Genomic DNA, 11,861 nt, shown 5'->3' with positions numbered 1-11,861 from the left:
GTTCCCCCGGTTTTTCCATCCAGACCTGGCCCTGAACCCATCTTGTTACCTATTAGAGCCCCCTGCCTTTGGCTTCCAGGCCTGGCCCCGAATGCTTCTCATTATAATTTGGCCCCTCTTGCCTTTGCCTTGCAGACCTGGCCCAAACCCTTCTCTTTACAGTTTTGTTCCCCAGCCTTTTCCTTCCAGTTTTGCCCCAGCAGCTTTTGACTTGCAGGACTGTCTGGCCCCCACACCTCTCATACCAATATTGGCCCCCCAGCCTTTAGCCTTCCAGCCCTGGTCCCGCACCATTTTCTTTAGAGTTTTGCCCCCTCAGCCTTTGCCTTAAAGGCCTGGCCCCGAGCCCTACTCATTCTAGATTGCCCCCCGTCCCCACCACCAGCGTTTTCCTTCCATTTCTGGCCCCAAACCCTTCTCCTTACAAGAGTTGCCACGCCAGCCTTTGCCTTCCAGACCTGGCCCCGAACCCTTCTCCTTCCAGTTTTCCCCCCGAGCATTTGCTTTCCTGCCTGGCAACCAAACCTTCTTGTTCCAGTTTGGGCCTCCCAGCCATTCCCTTCTAGCCTGGACCCGATTCCTTCTCTTTCCAGGTTTGGCCCCCCAGCCTTTGCCATTCAGGCCTGGCCGCTAACCATTCTGCTTCCAGTTTTGGCCCACAAGTCTTTGCCTTCCTGGCCTGGACCGCAGCCTTTGCCTGCCTAGCCTGGCCTGAACCCTTCTCCTTACATTTTTGGGCCTCCAGGCTTTTCCTTCCAAATCTGGGCCCGAACACTTCTCATTTCAGAGTTGCCCTCCCCCCTCCCCCGCGACCCAGACATTCCTTTCCAGGCCTGGACTCGAACCCTTCTTTTTCCAGTTTTGGCCCACCTGGAACTGGTTTTCCAGGCCTTGCTCTGAACTCTTCCGCTTCCAGTTTTGGCACCCCAGCCTTTCCCTTCCAGACCTAAACCCGAACCCTTCCCAGTTTTGGCCCCCCTGCCTTTGCTGTATAAGCCTGGCCCTGAACCCACCTCGTCCCAGTTTAGCCCTCCAGCCTTTGCCTCCCAGGCCTGGCCCGGAACACTTCTCTTTCCAGGCCTGGCCCCCAACATTTGCCTTGCAGGCCTGGCCCGGAACACTTCTTGTTCCAGGACTAGCTCCCCAGGCTTTGCCTTCCAAGACTGGCCCTGATCCCTTCTCGTTCCAGTTATGGACCCCCAGCCTACCCCTTCCAGGTTTGGCCCCAAACGCTTCTCCTTTCAGTTTTGGCCCCCAGTCTTTGCCTTCCTGGCCTGGTCCCGAACCCTTCTCCTTCCAGACGTGGCTCACTAGCCTTTTCCATCCAGACCTGGACCCGAACCCTATGGTTTTCTGAGTTGACGCCGAGCCTTTGCCTTCCTCACCTGGCTCTGAACCCGTCTCTGTCCACTTTTGGTTCTTCAGCCTTAATCTTCTTTCAAGCAGGGACCCGAATCCTTTTCTTTCCAGTTTTGGCACCCAGCCTTTGCATTCCAGGCCTTACCCTGTACGTTTCTCTATCCGGTTTCACCACACACAGCTCCCTACCCCATCATTTGCCTTCCAGACCAGGCCCAAATCCTTGTTGAACTAATTTGGGGCTTCCAGCCTTTGCCTTCCAGGCCCTCCCCTGAACCCTTCTCATTCCAGTTTTGGATCCCCAGCCATTGCTTTCCAAGCTTTGCCCCGACCCTTTCTTGTTCCAGTTTTGGCCCCACTGCCTTAGCCTTCCATGTGTCTAAATGAACACTTCTCTTTCCAGTTGTGGAACCCGAGCCTTTGATGTCCAGCCCTAGACCCCAACCCCCCTCTTTCCAGTTTGGGCAAACCATCCCTTCTCTTCGAGGCCTGACCCTCAACATTTCTTGTTACAGATTTGGACCCCCAGCATTTGCCTTTCAAGACTGGCCCGGGGCCCTTCTCGTTCCTGTTTTGTCCACCCCCCCCTCCGCCCCCCAGCCTTTGCTTTCCAGGTGTGGACCTGAACCCATCTCTTTCCAGTCTTGGTTCCTCAGCCTATACCTTCCATGTCCATACCTGAACCCTTCTCTTCCCAGGTTTGGCCCCCCAGGTTTGGCCTTCCAGACCTGGACCCTAACCCTTTCTTTCCAGTTTCGGACCCCCAGGATTTGCCTTCCAGGCCTGGCCCGGAACCCTTCTTTTTTCAGTTCTGCCCCCACCACACCCAGCCTTTGCCTTCCAGGCCTAGCCCCGAAGCCTTCTTGTTCCATTCCCCAGCCTTTAGCTTCCATGTTTGTACCCGAACCCATCTCTTCCAAAGTTTGGCTCCCCAGGTTTTGCCTTCCAGGCGTGGGCCCGAACCTTGCTCATTCCCGTTTTGGACCCCCAGCATTTGCGTTCCAAGCCAAGCCCCGAACACTTCTCTTTCCAGTTTTGTTATCCTAGGTTTTGCCATCCAGGCCTGGCGCTGAACCCTTCCTTTTCCAGTTTTGGCCCCCAGCATTTACATTCCAGCCTGAACCCGAACCCTTCTCTTTCCAGTTTGGGTACCCCAGCCTTGTCTGCCAGTTCTGGACCTGAACCCTTCTCGTTCCCGTTTTGTCACCCCAGTTTTTGCCTTCCAGAAGTGGATCCGAACGGTTCTCTATCTAGTTTTGTTACCCCAAACTTTGATGTCTAGGCCTGGTCCTGAACTCTTCTCTTTCCTTCCCCCCCCCCCCCAATCCTTGCCTTCAAGGCTGTCCCTTGATCTGATTTTGGTACCCCGGCCTTTGCCTGCCAGGACTGGACCCGAAAGCCTCTCGTTCCCATTTAGGCACACCAGTTTTTGCTTTCCAAGAGTATACCCGAACCATTCTCTTTCCAGTTTTGGCACCCCAACCTTTGCTGTCTAGGCCTGGTCCTGAACGCTTCTCTTTCCAGTTTTTCCCCTCCATTCTTTGCCTTCCAGGCCTGGCCCCGCACCATTCTTGATACAGTTGTGGCCCGCCAGCCTTTGCCTTCCTGGCCTGGCCCCGAACCCTTCTCTGTCCAGTTTGGCATCCCAGCCTTTGTTTTCCAGTCCTGGCCCCGAACGCTATTCATTCCAGATTTGAAGCCAGCATTTGCCTTCCAAGACTGGCCTCAAACCCTTCTTGTTCCAGTTTGGTCCCCCAGCCTTTGCCTTCCAGGCCTGGACACGAACCCTTCCCTTTCCAATTTTGACCTCTCAGCCTTTGCCGTCTAGACCTGTCTCTGAACCCTTCTCATTCCAGTTTTGGCCCCCCAGCATTTGCCTCCAAGCAACAAGAACAATTCTTCTTCCAGTTCTGACCCCCCAGCCTTTGCCTTCCAGGTCTTCTCCCAAACCCTTATCTTTCCAGTTTTGGCATCACTGCCTTTGCCTTCCAGGTCTGACCCCGAAAGCATCTAGCTCCAATTTTGGCCCCCCAGCATCCGCATTCCAAGACTGGACCCAAACCCTTACCATTCCAGTTTGGGCACCCCAGCCTTTGCTTTCTCGGGCAGGTCCCGAACCCTTCTCTTTCCAGTTTCGGCACCGCAGCCATTACTTTCTTGGTGTGCCCCCGAACCCTTTTCTTTCCAACTTTGGCACCCCAGCTTTTGCCTTCCAGGCCTGGCACCAACCTTCCTAGATCCAGTTTCAGCACCCCAGGCTTTACCTTCAAGGCCTGGGCTCCAGGGCTCAAGGCCGTTTGCATTCCAGGCTTGGACCCGATTGCTTTTCGTTCCAGGTTTGGCCACTCAGCCTTTGCCTTCCAGTCCTGGACTCAAACCTTTCTCTTTACCGTTTTGGCAGCCTGGCTTTTGCCGTCCTGCAGTGGACATAAACTCTTCTCTTTCCAGTTTTGACACCGCAGCCTTTACCTTAAAGGCCTGGCCCCGAACGCTTCTCACTACAGATTTGGACCTCCAGCATTTGCCTTCCAAAACTGCCCCAGAGCCCTTCCTGTTCCTGGTTTGTCCCCCCGACACACACCCCGCCCAGTCTTTACCTTCAGTCTTGGACCTCAGCCCATCTCTTTCCAGTCTTGGTTCCTCAGCCTTTACCTTCCATGTCTATACCCGAACCCTTCTCTTCGCAGATTCGGCCCCCCAGGTTTTGCCTTCCAGGCCTGGACCCTAACCCTTCTCTTTACAGTTTTGTCCCCCCAGCATTTGCCTTCCAGGCCTGCACCAGAACCCTTCTTGTTCCAGTTCTGCCCACCCCCCCCATACACACACCGAACCTTTGCCTTCCAGGTCTGGCCCCAAACTCTTCTCTTTCCAGGCTTGGCTCCGAACCCTTCTAGTTCCAGTTTTAACCCCCCAGACTCTGCCTTCCTGGTTTGGCCCCGAACCCTCCACTTTCCAGTTTTGGCCCCCCTGCGTCTTCCTTCTAGGCCTGCACTCGTACCCTTCTTTTTCCAGTTTTGCTATCCTCCTGGCCCAGGCTTTTCCTTCCAGGCCTGGACCCAAACCCTTTTCGTTACAGCTTTGTCCCCCCATCCGTTGAATTACAGGCTCGGATCTGAACGATTCCCTTTCCAGGCTGGGCACCCCAGCCTTCTCGTGCCAGTGTAGGCAACCCTGACTTTGCCCTCCAGGTCTGACCCTGAACCCTTCTCTTTAAAGCTTTGGCCCACCAGCCTTTGCCTTCCAGGCTTGGCCCCAAACGCTTCTCTTTCTAGTTTTGGACCCCCAGCTATTACCTTCTAGGCCTTGACCGCCAACCTTTGCCTCCCAGGCCTGGGCCCCCAACCTTTGCCTTCTGGGCTGTCTCTGAACCCCTCTCCATCCACCTTTGGCACCCAACCATTGCCGTCCATGCCTGGCCCTGAACCCTTCTCCTTCCAGTTTGGCCCCCAGTTTTTGCCTTCCAGTTCTGTCCCCCAACCCTTCACCTTCCACTTTTGGCCCCCAGACATTGCCGTCCAGGCCTGGCCTCGAAACCTTCTTATTTCAGTTTTGGGCCCCCAACCTTTGCCTTCCTGACCTGGCCCCCAGCATTTGCCTTCCAGGCATGGGCCCGAAGACTTCTCGTTGCAGTTTGGTCCCCCAGCCTTTGCGTTGCAATCCTGGCCCTGAACCCATTTGGTTCCAGTTTGGGTCCCCCAGCATTTGCCTTGAAGACCTGAACCCTGAACACTTCTCATTCCAAACATGGCCCCCAAACCTTCTCGTTTCAGTTTTGCCCCCCAGGGCTTTCACTTCCAGAAAGGGCCCTGAACCTTTCTCAATCCAGTTTTGCCCCACCCCCACCCACCCCCGCTTTCACCTTCAAGTCCTGGTCCAGGACCGTACTGATTCCAGATTGGATTCCCCCAGTTTTTCCTTCCAGACCTGGCCCTGAACCCCTCTCGTTACTTATTGGACCCCCTTGTCTTTGTCTTCCAGGCCTGGACCGGAACCCTTCTTGTTCCACTTCTGCCACACCCGCCCCCCAGCCTTTGCCTTCCAGGCCTAGCCACGAACCCTTCTTGTTTCAGTCTTGGTCCCCCAGGCTTTTCCTTCCATGTCTGTATGCGAACACTTCTCTTCCCACGTTTGGCCCCCCAGGTTTTGCCTTCCAGGCCTGGACCCGAACCATACTCATTCCAGTTTTGGACCTCCAGCGTATGCCTTCCAGGTCGAGACCTGAACACTTCTACTTCCAGTTTTGCTATCCCAGGTTTGGCCATCCTGGCCTGGCTCTGAACCCTTCCTGTTCCAGTTTTGGCCCCCAGTATTTGCATTCCAGCCTGGACCCGAACCATTCTCTTTCCAGTTTTGGCACCCCAGCCTTTGGCTGCCAGGAGTAGACCCAAACCGTTTTCTTTCCACCTTTGGCACCCCAACATTTGCTGTCCAGGTCTGGTCCTGAAAGTTTCTCTTTCCAGTTTTTGCCCTCCATTCCTTGCCTTCCAGGCCTGGCCCCGAACCCTTCTTGATCCAGTTGTGGCCCCCCAGCCTTTGCTTTCCAGGTCTTCCCCCAACCCCTTCCCTTTCCAGTTTTGGCGTCACTGCCTTCGCCTTCCTGATCTGAGCCCGAAAGCAACTAGTACCAGTTTTGGCCCCCCACATCTGCATTGCAAAACTGGACCCAAAACCTTCTCTTTCCAGTTTGGGCACCCCAGCCTCTGCTTTCTCGGGCTGGCCACGAACCCATCCCTTTCCAGTTTTGGCACCCCAGCCTTTGCTTTGTCGGGCTGGCCACGAACCCATCACTTTTGAGTTTTGGCACCCCAGCCTTTGATTTCTTGGGCTGGCCCCGAACCCTTTTCTTTCCAATTTTGGCACCCCAGCCTTTGCCTTCCAGGTCTGGCCCGAACCCTTCTTGATCCAGGTTTGGCACCCCAGGCTTTATCTTCATGGCCTGGGCCCCCACGGTTTGTATTCCAGCCCTGGACCCGAATGCTTCTCGTTCCAAGTTTGCCCCCCCCCCCCAGCCTTTGCCTTCCAGACCTAGACCCGACCCTTTCTCTTTCCAGTTTTGGCACCCTGGCTTTTGCCTTCCTGGAGTGGACATAAACCCTTCTCTTTCCAGTGTTGACACCCCACACTTTCCATTAAAGGCTTGGCCCCGAACACTTCTCGCTACAGATCTGGACTCCCAGCATTTCCAATCCAATATCCCTAACACTTCTCATTCCAAACATGGCCCCCAAACCTTCTCGTTTCAGTTTTACCCCCCAGGTCTTTCACTTCCAGAACGGGCCCTCAATCTTTCTTATTCCTGGTTTGGCTCACCCCGCACCCCCCACCCCTGCCTTTGCCTTCATGTCCTGGTCCCGAACCCTACTCGTTCCAAATTGGGTTCTCCCGGTTTTTCCTTCTAGACCTGGCCCTGAACCCTTCTCGTTATATATTGGACCCCCTTGCCTTTGCCTTCCAGGCTTGGTCCTGAAACCTCACTTGTTCCAGTCCTGCCTCCCCCCGACCCCGGCACCCCAGCCTTTGCCTTCCAGGTCTAGCCCCGAACCCTTCTTGTTTCAGTCTTGGTCCTCCAGGCTTTATCTTCCAAGACTGTACCCGAACCCTTCTCTTCCCAAGTTTGGCCCCTCAGGTTTTGCCTTCCAGGCCTGGACCCGCACCTTACTCATTCCAGATTTGGACCCCCAGCATTTGCCTTCCAGGTATAGACCCGAACACTTCTCTTTCCAGTTTTGTTATCCCAGGTTCTGCCATCCAGGAGTGGACCCAAACCGTTCTCTTTCCAGTTTTGGCACCCCTAGAGATAGGTACAGTGCTTGGAACATAGTAAACACTTAGTAAATACTTATTTGCTGACATTTATTTGACCTTGGGCAAATCGTTTCACTTCTCTGGGCCTCAGTTACCTCATCCCTAAAATGTGGATTGAGATAGTGAGCCCCACATAGGACAGGGACTATGTTCAAGCCCCTTGCCTGTATCCTCCCTAGGGATAAGTACAGTGCCTGGAACATAGTAAACACTTGGTAAACACTTATTTGCTGACGTTTATTTGACCTTGGGCAAATCATTTCACTTCTCTGGGCCTCAGTTACCTCATCTGTAAAATGTGGATTGAGAATGTGAGCCCCACATAGGACAGGGACTATGTCTAAGCCCCTTGCTTGTATCCTCCCCAGGGATAAGGACAGTGCCTGGAACATAGTAAACACTTAGCAAGTACCACAGTTATTATTGTTATTGCTGTTATCCTTATTTTACTAGGAAGAAATCCCAAAAGATGCCATCCCCAATCACGAACCCCAAAATAATGGGCAAAATGATGTGATCATAGCTCTTGAAGAAATGCTCCAAACAGACAGGACCTTTTTTCTTCTTTTTAATGCCCTGTCATTCATTTATTCATTCAGTCATTCAATTGTATTTATTGAGCCCTTACTGTGTGCAGAACACTGTACTAAGCACTTGGAAAGTACAATTTGGCAACAAATAGAGACAATCCCTACCCAACAACAAGCTCACAGTTTAGAAGGGGGAGACAAAAAATAAAGCAAAACAAGTAGAGAGGCATCAATATTATCAATATAAAAAAATTGAATTACAGATATATACACATCATTAATAAAATAAATGGAATAATAAATATGTACACATATACCCAAGTGCTGTGGGGCAGGGAAGGGGTAGAGAAGAGGGAAGGAGTAGGAGTGATTGGGAGGGGAGGAGGAGCAGAGGAAATGATAGGCTCAGCCTGGGAAGGGAGCCTGGAGGAGGTGAATGGGATGAACACAGATAGCTAGATAGGTAGATAAATAGTCAAAGGGCAGGGACTATATTTGTTTCCGATTTGTACATTCCAAGCGCTTAGTACAGTGCTCTGCTCATAGTAAGCGCTCAATAAATACTATTGAATGAATAGTCTAACAAATGTTTTATCCCTCTTGCTCTAAATATTGCTGTCCATAAATTTTCTATTGTTTTTCAGTTTGCACTGTTTCCAGTCTTATACATCTGTAGACTCCCTTCTCCCTTTCCTTGTTCCTCGATTGTGAGCTCCCTGAGGGCCAGGAATTGTGCCTAATTTTCACCTGTGCAAATTTTCCAGGCACTTAGTAAAGTGTTCTAAATTCCCTCTAGAGCTCAATCGATACCATTACTATGACTACTACTAAATGACTGTTTTCTCTTTCTAAATTTAATGACTAACTCTAAGTCTAATGACATTCTTTCTAAATGATGATGACTAAATGTTTTCTCTCTTTTTATCTCACTCTCTCCATCTTCTCCTCTACACTCACCTACCCCTATAACTCTCCTCCTCCATGTTGCTCTAAAAGTTATCGCCACCAGTTTGAACCGAATATTTAAAGCAATGAATTCCACTGAGCTCTCTTTCGGGATGCGGATTTTCTTGCAATTCAGCCTTGGGCTCTTGCTGAACGTCTTCCTCCTCCTGTTTTATATTTGTATTGTCTCCACCAGCCACAAGCCCAGCTCTTCTGCCCTCATCCTCGCCCACCTGACCTTGGCTAACATCATCATCCTCCTCACTAGTGGAGTCTTAAAGACCTTGTCAGCTTGGGGGCTGAGAAATTTTCTGGACGATGTTGGCTGTAAAATCCTCGTGTACCTCTACCGAGTAGCCCGGGGTCTTGTCATTTGCACCACCTGCCTCCTGAGCGTATTCCAGGCTGTCACCATCAGTCCCAGCACCTTCCGGTGGGCAGGAATCAAAGTGAAATTATCCAAGTGCATCCTCCCCTCCTTCCTCCTCTCCTGGATCCTCAATATGGACATAGAAATGGATACGCCAATATACATGATAAGCCCCCAGAACAACAACAGTTTTCAAATCATGTTGAATCTCAAATATTGCTCAGAAATCAGTGACAGTGAAGAAACTACCCTGGTAATTACAGTGGTCCTTACCATGAGGGATCTTCTTCGTGGGGCTCATGAGCACAGCCAGCAGCTCCATGGTGTTTGCCCTGCACAGACACCATCAACAGGCTCGGCACCACCATGGGCCCAGCCGCTCCCCCAAGGCGATGCCCGAGGTCAGAGCAGCCAAGAGAGTCATCGCCCTTGTCACCCTTTATGCCCTCCTTTATGGACGACAGACCATAATGCTGAGTGTTTTAGTAAATGTGAAAGAAAAATCTCCCATGCTTGGGAAAAGCCACATGGTATTTCAAATCAATTTTTCTGCGGTGAGTCCGTTTCGGATAATTCACTGTGATAGGAGAATAAGGATATTTATGAAAAGGCAATCTCCCGTGTTTGACCTGGAGCCTTCTACAGTCCCAGAGTAGACACCTGCCCTCCCCAAGGGTCCCCCTCAGTACTCTCCTATTACAAACCAGCCTGCACATGTCACTCCTCTAATGTTAGCGTTCTCATTGTACCTCATTCTCATCTATCTCGCCTCGGACTTCTTGTTCATGTCCTGCCTCTGTCCTGGAATGCCCTCCCTCCTCTAATCCATCTGACAATTACTCTCCCCCTCCTTCAGAGCTTTACTGAAAACACAGTTCCTTCAAGAGGCCTTCCCTGACCAAGATCTCCTTTCCTCTTCTCCCGCTCCCTTCTGCATCACCCTGACTTGCTCCCTTTATTCATCTCCTCTCCCATCCCTCTAGCACTTATGTACGTGTCTGTAATTTATTCATTTATATTATTGTCTGCTTCCCCCTCTAAACTGTAAGCTCACTGTGGGCAGGGAGCATGTCTGTTATATTATTGCGTTGTACATTCCCAAGCACTTAATGCAGTGCTCTGCATAAAGTAAGTGCTAAATAAATACAATCGACTGATTGATTGATTGATTGATTGATTGATTGATTAAGCTCCTTATGGGCAGTGTTGGAATCTACTAACTCCATTGTAGTCTCCCAAGCACATAAAAAAAATTTATTTCACACAGTGGCAATCAATAAATAGAAGTGATCGATTGATTGACTCCACGAGCTGAGTTTATTGTCCTGAGCACTTGGAAGAGGACAGAAGAAATATTTCCTTTCCTCGAGGGTCTTAAAATTTAATGGAGGAGTCAGGCTGACAAAACTGATTTGCAAACTGTGGGAGGAGAAGCTTGAACAAGAACCAAATAGATTAGAATAATATAACAGAGAAACAGCGTGGCTTAGTGGAAAGAACTGGGCTTGAGAGTCAGAGGTCCCAGCTCCACCACGCATCAGCTGTGTGACTTTGGGCAAGTCACTTAACTTCTCTGTGCCTCAGTTACCTCATCTGTAAAATGGGGATTAAGATTGTGAGCCCCACGTGGGACAACCTGATTACCTTGTACCTACCCCAGCACTTAGAACGGTACTTAGCACATAGTAAATGCTTAACAAACACTTTTAGAGAAGTGCTGTGGCTTAGTACTTAATTTCTCTGTGCCTCAGTTACCTCATCTGTAAAATAGGGATTAAAATTAGGAGTCCCACGCTGGACAACCTGATTACCTTGTATCTACCCCAGTGCTTAGAACGGTGCTTGGCACATAGTAAATGCTTAACAAACACTTTAAGGAAGCAGTGTGGCTTAGTGAAAAGAGAAAGGTCTTGAGAGTCAGAGGTTGTAGGTTCTAATCCTGACTGCCATGTCTGCTATGTGACTTTGGGTAAATCACTTCATTTCTCTGTGATTCAGTTACCAAATCTAGAAAATGGGGATTAAGAATATGAGCCCTACATAGGACAACATGATTACCTTGTAATTAGCCCAGCACTTGGAACAGTGCGTGGCACCTAGTGCTTAACAAATGCCATCATCTTCATTATCATCAATAATATATAGCGGAATAAATATAAAAGGAAATATACTGGATCATTGCTTAGGCCTGTGCTCTGTCCACAGTATGCGCTAAATAAATGTTAATGGTTTTAAGAGTGTTTTCCTTCTTGAATACATTGCAATATGTGTGTGACCTTGGGCAAGTCACTTCCCTCTTCTTTGCCTGTTACCTCATCTGTAAAATGGGGAATAAGAGTGTAAGCCTCATGTGGGACAGGGATTGTGTTCAACCTGATTAACTTGGTATTTTAGAACAGTATTTGGTACATAGTAGGCACTTTAAAAGTACCATGGTTGTTGTTAAGGGACATGTCTACCAATTCTATTTTATTATTCCCACCAAAGCACTTAATAAAGTACTCTGCATGCAGTAAGGGCACAATAAAAAACATTGATTGATTGATGTAAGATGATGGAAAGTATGACCCAGTGAGATACAGAGAGAGACTCCAGTTTGGCCCCAGGCAGATCTAGGCTGTGAGTGAGAGCAGGGATGTCCCTAGGGTTGCAGGATATGTCAGTGAAGCTGACCTGCCTCTCCATGGGTAACTCTGATGGTCAATTAGCAGCAGGTAATCATGGGGCAGAGACTTCTGCTTATCTTGTCTAAGTTTGATGAGCAGCAGGGAGCAGAGTCTGAGCATTTCAAGATATGTCACAGTCCGAGTGTCAGAGCAGATTAGTGAGTCACAAACACAAACACCGCCCCC

At 50.2% G+C, this 11,861-nt stretch overlaps 1 pseudogene; it reads left to right on the top strand.

Annotated features, from left to right (window-relative positions):
• Window positions 1–8,725: 8,725 nt before the first annotated feature.
• LOC114808779 lies at window positions 8,726–9,665 on the top strand (annotated as a pseudogene).
• Window positions 9,666–11,861: the final 2,196 nt, after the last annotated feature.

This window comes from Ornithorhynchus anatinus, unplaced genomic scaffold (genome assembly GCF_004115215.2).
Source record: "Ornithorhynchus anatinus isolate Pmale09 unplaced genomic scaffold, mOrnAna1.pri.v4 scaffold_224_arrow_ctg1, whole genome shotgun sequence".
Classification (NCBI taxonomy): domain Eukaryota; kingdom Metazoa; phylum Chordata; class Mammalia; order Monotremata; family Ornithorhynchidae; genus Ornithorhynchus; species Ornithorhynchus anatinus.
This window is presented reverse-complemented; position numbering and strand designations above follow the sequence as displayed.